Raw genomic sequence first — 8,115 nt, forward strand, 5'->3', positions numbered from 1 at the left:
AAAACCCTATACGTATCATGGCAAAGAATTAACTTGTGTTATCAATAACTTTAAGTTTGCAGCATACATTGAAATTACATTTTTAGCTCTTTAGATGCATGCAGTGATATGTGTGGCCAAGTTTTAGCTATTTTCTAAATCCTCTGCTGCCGATAAGTGGGTAAGTTTCCTTTTTCCAAAACAGTTATTGCCTATAACAGAATAAAAGCACTAATTCTCTTTTGGTTGAAAAAATTATTTAAACTTTAAAAATAATTCATTTTCCTTTCTTTTCTTAGATGATAATTCCATGCAATACTTTCCTTTGTAACTCTATTTGTAATTGTATCACGATTGTTCAACTTTACCTGGAATAATAAGTTAGGCTTTCCATCGGAATCCCAGTTCCCTGGGGGCAGGTAGCTATTCAATTTACTCTAGCACATCAGATACGAAAAAATGCATTTTGAGGTACCATACTGATGTTTTTATGGTATAATTTCAGCGGCTGATGTGTTTGTAGGCAGTGTGGGAATCTTAAAAAGTACTATGTTACAGCTCAAAATAAAAATAAATCTCGATACGAATGAGGAGAACCTGAATTTGAAAATTGGCTCTATTACTAATTCTAGTAACTCTATTACTAATGGGATGGGCCAAATCTTTTTTTTCCTGTGTCAGATTTTATTATTTGTCTATTTCATGTGGGAACGTTGACAGTAAATCGTTAATTTGCAGCACATTGAGTGTTAATCAGCATCATTGTTAAGATTATTAATGGTTTTGTAAGAATTTTCTTGAAAGCTGCATGACGTAAAAACATCTCGTGTGAAGTGTGCTGCTTTACGTGTAGACCACTCCGTGGGAGACACAGGCCCACGTATGAAGTACTTGAAAAGCGATGAAGCTGGGCTGAACTGTGTCGTTAAGGCAGAGGTACCTCAGGAGTTTTGGAGCTCATGGAAGAGAGGAAGGAAATCGCTACAGCTGTATTGATGCCGGTGGGAAGGCTGGTGGTAGTGTTATATACAGGAGCAGACCTTTAGTGCCTGAAATAAAGACAGCGTTTGTTGCAACACCTCGCTCAGAGCAGCCACAGCCAAGCCGTGAGGAAGGTAGCTCAACAGCTTGGCTCGTTGCTGAGAAGCAGCACATTCTTCCATTATGTATCAGGTACCTTCTCATTTTCTATTTTTCTCCAAGTCATACAATAGGCCAAATATATCTCCTCACAGTCCGTATTGTCACCACAGATGAGTTAAATGCTCCATGTCCTGCAACATCTGCACATGCTCTGGTTTTTGGGAAGCTTTCCCTTTGAGAACTGGCTTCACATGGAATGTGCTACAGTTATTTTGCAGACAAGTTAGGTTTTCTTTTCTAGCCTGGTAATTGCTAACTCTGTGATTCCTAATTAGAATCTTTTTGCTGAGATAAATATGTAAACACAATTAGATATGTATTTTTAACGTGCAGTAATTAGCCTCATCAGTTGAGTGCTAGTCAACACACTGGGAATTTTTGTTCTCTTTTTCATTTTTCAGTTGCAGGTAAAGGTGGTGACTGATACCTCCATGATGATGCCTTACACAACTTCATTCTGTTACATGTTTTCTTCCATTGATTTCCACACGTGTTGCAAACAGAAAAATTACATGGCATATTTCTCTCTCAACTAGAAAGAGAACCTGAGAGACTGCCATCCAAATGTGCCTGAAGCTAAGAGCAGACTAAGGCCAGAACATCTCGCTTAGGTCTCACTAAGGTCATCTTTATGGCATCTGACATCAGGAGGGTTATGGCTGAGGTATTTTTATCCCTGGTGGCTAGATCTGGTTTCTTCAGTAACCAATGCACAGGAGTAATGAAAAAGCACAGCTCTGATGGTCTGAAAGAAGTGGTTGCTGTTATATGTGTACCTTTGTTTCTTCTTATTTAACCAGAGAAACTTCTATTCCAATGATATCATTTGAAGGCTGGTCTGTTGCAGCCAGCAGGGCTTGGTGTGGCCTCATTCAAGCTTGCTCCACCAAGAGGCAGTCTGTGAGGCTGCAAAACGGTGTGGTGGAGGGGTAGAAGTGCTTGAAGGTGAATAGAAGGGGAAGAAGCCCCTGCAGAAGGCTGCATCTAGGCAAGGCTGTGATATTGTACTAAGGATGTGGTTTGAGCTTCCTGATGCCATTAGGATGCAGAATTGAACTCAGAAAATGGGGGGGGGGGGGTTAATTTGTTGATGTCATTTGAGCTGCATCTAGGCAAGGCTGTGATATTGTACTAAGGATGTGGTTTGAGCTTCCTGATGCCATTAGGAGGCAGAATTGAACTCAGAAAATGGGGGGGGGGTGTTAATTTGATGATGTCACTTGAAGAGTGTCGTTGCTGGAGAATTCAGGGCACTCAGGCAGGAGTTGGGCAGGAGTATCATTGGAATTGAACTCCCTAGATGTGCATCCCACTGCATGTGTAACAGAGCTGGGCTTACTGCAGAGTTAAAGGATTTTGGCTCTGTTGGACAGACAGAGCCCTGGACTCACTGCAGAGCTTCACAGATGAAATCTCCCTGTACATAAGCAGCTTCATTTTATTTTTTATTTTTCAGATCTCCTAAAGCTTGAAAGTTAATTAATTTTAGCACTAATGCGTCAATTATGTCATTCTACAATTTTGCCATTTGCATGTAAAGAAGCTTTCCCTTCGGGAGGTCTCTCCGCTACTCCTAGGCCCATGTCTCGCAGATCTCAGCATCCTCTGGTGACAGAGTGCCCTCACCACTACCTCTGTCAGCTTTCTGATAGCATCAGTATCAAGAGTTCTTTGTTGCAAGTACACAGAGGATACCCCACAGCCCATGCCACTGGACAGCACAGTGCTCTTCACCTCCTGTCACTTCTCGACATACAGTAGTCCTTTCTCTGCTGTTCTGTGCTAGTTCTTCTGCCTTCTCTGTGCAGTTGTTTACCTGTTACCTTTTCCTTAGGCAGAACATACTCTGGTTTTAAAATGTTCCCTTCTCATGTGTTTTTGTTACCCATCTGCATCCGGAAGCTATAATCGCTCAATTATTATCCCCTTGGAAATTATTTAAACAAAGCAAAGCTAAAACGAGGAGGCAGCTCTATCGGTAATCTTTGGATGGTATTGTGTGTTGAGGTATACCTATCTGTCCTACACCAGGAGGCTTGCCCGCATCGTTGTGAAAGTCGTATGAGTAATTCCCCTTAAGGCAGTGACAGCATTGCTTACAGCATCTTTCCCTCTGCCCTTGGTTATTGTACTCTTTTGATCCCTTACTACAGTACTCTCATTTTACACTGGCACAGCTTCATTCAAAAGCACTGGACTTAAAATAAAAACACTGACCTAAAACTGGAGTAAAATGAGGGGGGAGTTAGATGCAAGGCTCTTATGAAAGAACAGATCAAGGTGAAATGCATCCAAAAAGAGCTATTTAAAAAAAAAAAAGAAGTTATTTCACTGACATTCAGCAGATCTGGCTTGCAGCACGTTTAACTGTATGCCCTCCCGAGCAAATGCGGACCAGATGGTTCCTGTAAATTCTCCTTTAGAGCCAGGCAAATTCACATTCGCTCAACCCAGTGGACTTACCCATTTGTGTAGATTTCTCTGTTTGTGGATGGCAGGTTGTGATAATGTAATTATGTACAGGAGAAACAAGTTTTACTGGATAAAAAAAAAGGCAGAATTAAAAAATAATGTTAGAGTGTGTTTGCTACTCGGTCTAGGTTGTCTGCTACCAGAATAGCGACATGCTGGTTACCAGATAGAAAGGGATCAGGTTAAAAACAGATGGAATACAGTTATTCTACTTCTGTTTAATAATTTGAACTTTTATGTGTTAGACTGAAAGAGCACTTCAGTCTATAGTTACTTGCAGCATCTTTTGCTAGTGCCTAATTTAGTAGCTTGTTCCCTGTTTCTTCCCCTACTGTCAGATTGTTCAGCAGACGTGGGGTATGCAAAGTGTGCTTGCCCAGCTGACGTGTTTGGATTTTGAACATTGGGGAGTGGTTTGGGTGGGCTGGTTGTTTTTTACTCATGCCTAACATGTTGATGTTTGCTTTTAAATCAGTGCTAGGCTCGTTGCCAAACTCACGGAGTGATCCAACTATATCCCAACTTGCAGACCTCTGGTACACTTGAAACGTAAGCTGAAGTCATAGAACTTGTGTTTGTCTTGGGGAAACACTTACCTTTATGCCCTCGTGCCCTCCTTTTTTGGTGAGTTCATAGCACCGTTGTCAAACACAGCTGCACGCTTAAATCCCCGAAGTTCACTCGTAGGCTAGAAGCTGAGCTCTTCGTGTCATGTCCCAGATACGTAGTTCAAAACACACGTATTCAGATCAGAGCTGATGTTCATTCAGCTGGCACGAGCACGCTGCATGCCAGGAAGATACACCCCTCAAAGATCTTTGGTACTGAGCAAGGCAAAAGGAAGAGAGACTGCAAGCAAAAGCTCTTTCATTTCTGGTGGCAGGCTAAGGTCCAAGATCTTATCAGGAACATTCAGGAACAGAGCGATTTACATAAGTGGTAATTTTTTCTCAGTACTTTGGTGCCAACTGTGAGAGCTGACGCGATGCTACAGATGTTCCAGTGTTGTCTTTTACTCATGACACATTAATGGCTGCTGCTATTTAAACAAGAGTGCGTTCAGTGATGTAGTACACAGAATTTCATATGTCGGAGCAAACCGCTCAGATTAATTTTGCTTATGTGGATGCGGGAAAAGTTTTATGAGCTTTCATAGATGGAAAAGAGTGAAATGTCCTCTTCATCTGTGTTAGTAGGGTCTTTTGAGAGGTATTTATACCAAAGGGATGATCTGAAAGGCTGAGGTACAGACTTTGCTCCCCTGGCGGAAACTTGAAGGTACTGGGTGAATTTGTGTCTTGGTCCAGCTGCAGGGAGGGCTGCCTGGAATTTAATGCTGTCTGGCTTGTTCCAAGTACAGAGATAGCATTGCAGCAAATCATATTTTCCATGCTTCGAGGGAAATTGATATTGAATATTTTCCCTCTTTGCAAGCTTCAATCAGCAAAACTCAAAATAACTCACGGAGAGGTAAGCTGGGCACTTGTTTTGTTCTAGTTTTATTGCTCTGTCTACCTCCAGCCCAGTCATTTTGCAGACTGTTTAGATGAGGGTTAGCTCTTTTAAATCATCAATAGTTTAAGAATAAACCATCCAATAACATATTTGAATATTAAGGCCAGGATTGTCTAAGCTTTTAGTAGGTGCAGATCAGATTGACTTGTGAGTATTATGAACCTGTTTTGAGATGATCTCACTGCTGTCATCTTCTAGGAGAATGTCAGTTTTCTCTCGTTTTATCTAAAATTTTTTGTCCTTATCAATTCAAGTAGTATAAACTGGCAACAGTATTAATGAAATCCTTTCCCGCGTCTTCTTAGACCTCTGGTGAATTATCAGTCCTTTCATCTTTCAGGATAGATATGATGGAGACCATAGAAAAACTGCAGGATAGAGACAGTTACCATGGCTGGCTTGTTTCCTTTAGGGTGGATGAGCTGAGAGGCACCCATGAGCACCTCCAGGGTGTTCATTGCCTATGAGAGGTTCACACAGTGTGTTTACTGGAAGATAGGGGATGGAAAAGCTCGGTGTACAGGTCTGGTCACTGACACGTACAGAACAGGGAAAATAATATCCCCGTTCATTACCCAGGCAGTACCCCCGGACTGTCACAGCTTGCATTGTTATGCTAAGGAGAAAGGAAAGTTCACATCTGAAGATAAAACGGTCCTTTTATTTAAACAATCGCCCTGGTTATGTAACTGCTCTCTTAATGGTAAAGTACAGCTGGAGCCCGGAACATGTTGTTTACCGAAATATCGCGTAATGGGGAGCGATGTAAAATGCAGTAAATGGCGCTGACGGCAGCGGGTGAGGAGAGGGACTGGAGGCTGGGCACAGCGGAGATGCGAGCGTGCTGCCCTCCTGAAAGCAGGAGATTTGAACTGTGCTTTTGTAAAGAAAGGGGAAATGGCTTTGTAAAGGTCGTCAGAGGACTAAGGAGCCATCGCAGGAAGGGCAAATAGTGCTTCTCAAAGCGAGGACAGGAGAGGGAGAGGGCCCGTGAGACAAGCTGGCACAGCACAGACGGCGACTGTAAGGAGGATTTCAAGAACTGGCAAGGGTAGAGAAGACTGTGGCTGTAAAGACTTGGTGTGACAAGGAGACAGAGGAGGTAGAGAAGACAGAAATGATGAAGCTCTGGAACTTTTTCCACTAAGATTACAGTAATTGTATTTTCATGGATAGGAGAAAGGCTGCTGAGTAACCTCACTTTTCTCGCAATGGTAACCGCAGCCTAATGCGCACGTGTGCGAAAACACACTCACCCCCACAAACACAGAATTGCCCGAAATTAGGAAAATTGCCCAGCTTTCTTCAGAGATATTCAAGGTTTGACAAAGCGAGCTCTGACTCAAACGGTGTTAACTGAAACGGGGTACGTGGCAGTCAACCAATGGCATCTGCTCCCCAGCATGTTCATTTTCACTTCTTTCCTTGAGACAATCCGTAAGTTTTTTATCTGTTGTTAGCAAAAAGTAGAGCTACAGATTTTTTTAGTGTCATTTTTTTATATTCTGTTGAACCATTTTGTTCAATTTGGAGTGAAAAAAATAGACTTACGGACTGTTTTCTGTTGTTTACAGCAAGCTCAAGGTTCACACTTAGACTTTAGATGAATGATGAAACAAAGTTGTAAATATTCATTACTTAGTGAAATCATATTTTTTTAAAAAGCGCATCTTTGTACACAAAGCATTTGTAAATCCCATTAGTGGTATTTATGTTCCCACATCAAAATTCCTCGTTTGCAGCCAACCAAGTATCTTAGGCTTAGATCTTCCTCCTACATGCAATAGGATCACGATGCTGTCACAGACATCACAGCCATTTTTGTAAAATACGATGTTAAGGAAGACTGAGTTCATTGTACTATACATATGTAAATGTCTCTCTCTCAATAGTCTCAGGGGAAAGAAGATGCCAGAAAGAATTCCCAACCAGTGTACTTATTAATTGTCACCACCGTTCATGGGGTAGTAACGTGCATTCACACAAAGTGAAGCATTAAGAATCAGGCAGCCTGCATAGGGAAAGCGAGAGCGTTTGAGTGAGACTTGAGGAAGTCACATGGCAAATTACAATAATCTAGAAAATCACATTCTTCCTTGTTTGTGTCTGTAATGAGGTAATGATGCAGCTCCTCTGGCTTCAGACAGCCACTACGGATTTTCAGCAGGCTACAGGAGATGAGACTGCAGCGCAGGTGCTTTGTGATCAGCATACCCCTACAGCGATAGCCGAGTCCAGCTATGGGTGTGACCCGAAGCAGGGTACACGTTGATTCTCTGCAGCTCAGACTCCTTTCCATTTCAGAAGTGTAGGGGACTGCTTGTCACAGAGCACAATTAATTGATTGTTGATCCTGTGTGTTTGTGTGCGTGAAGACATCCTGAGTTTCTCAGATCTGCCTGTGAATAAGAAATCCACAGTATGACTAAACAATCGGATTGAAGATTTTGCAAAGAAATTCTGTGGACAGAAACTCAGCTCACAGGGATGCGTCTGTACCAAGAAGTTCCACTGGAAACCGTGTGTGTTTGATGTTGATGACCTCTGTCTTTGATTGGTACCCGCCCAGATTTGAAACAATTAGAATGATGTAAAAATTTTAATTCCATGAATCAAAACAGGTAATTCACCAAATTCCCAGCTACATACTGTAATAGAAGGATGCAAATCCATGTCTGATGACTGCTACATAGTGTGACTTGAAGGAGATGACCATTACCAGTTCCACCACCTTTCACTTAGGGTCTGGACTTGAGTTCTGTCTACTGCCCAGGCACAAGGAACGAAATGCTGTTTGCTTGTGTAATTTCTCACTGTGCAGTCTTTGGCCATTCTGTGCTGCCCCTCTCTGCTAAATGAGTTGGTATTACCTTAACGGAAGCACAGAAAGTGTGGTTAGTGCTGCTAGACTCTGTATTTAAAAATGTTTTTTGAAATCAAGTGAATATCAGTAAAATATTCCTCTGTGGTTTGTGGCTCCAGTAACCAGTACAATGACTTAATTGG

General features: G+C 42.0%; 1 protein-coding gene across 1 annotated transcript in view; it reads left to right on the forward strand.

Annotated features, from left to right (window-relative positions):
• Positions 1-8,115, forward strand: part of GRIA3 (glutamate receptor, ionotropic, AMPA 3) — a 148,100-nt gene that overhangs the window by 55,071 nt on the left and 84,914 nt on the right. The window lies entirely within an intron of this gene.

This window comes from Buceros rhinoceros, unplaced genomic scaffold (assembly GCF_000710305.1).
Source record: "Buceros rhinoceros silvestris isolate BGI_N320 unplaced genomic scaffold, ASM71030v1 scaffold10468, whole genome shotgun sequence".
NCBI classification, from domain to species: domain Eukaryota; kingdom Metazoa; phylum Chordata; class Aves; order Bucerotiformes; family Bucerotidae; genus Buceros; species Buceros rhinoceros.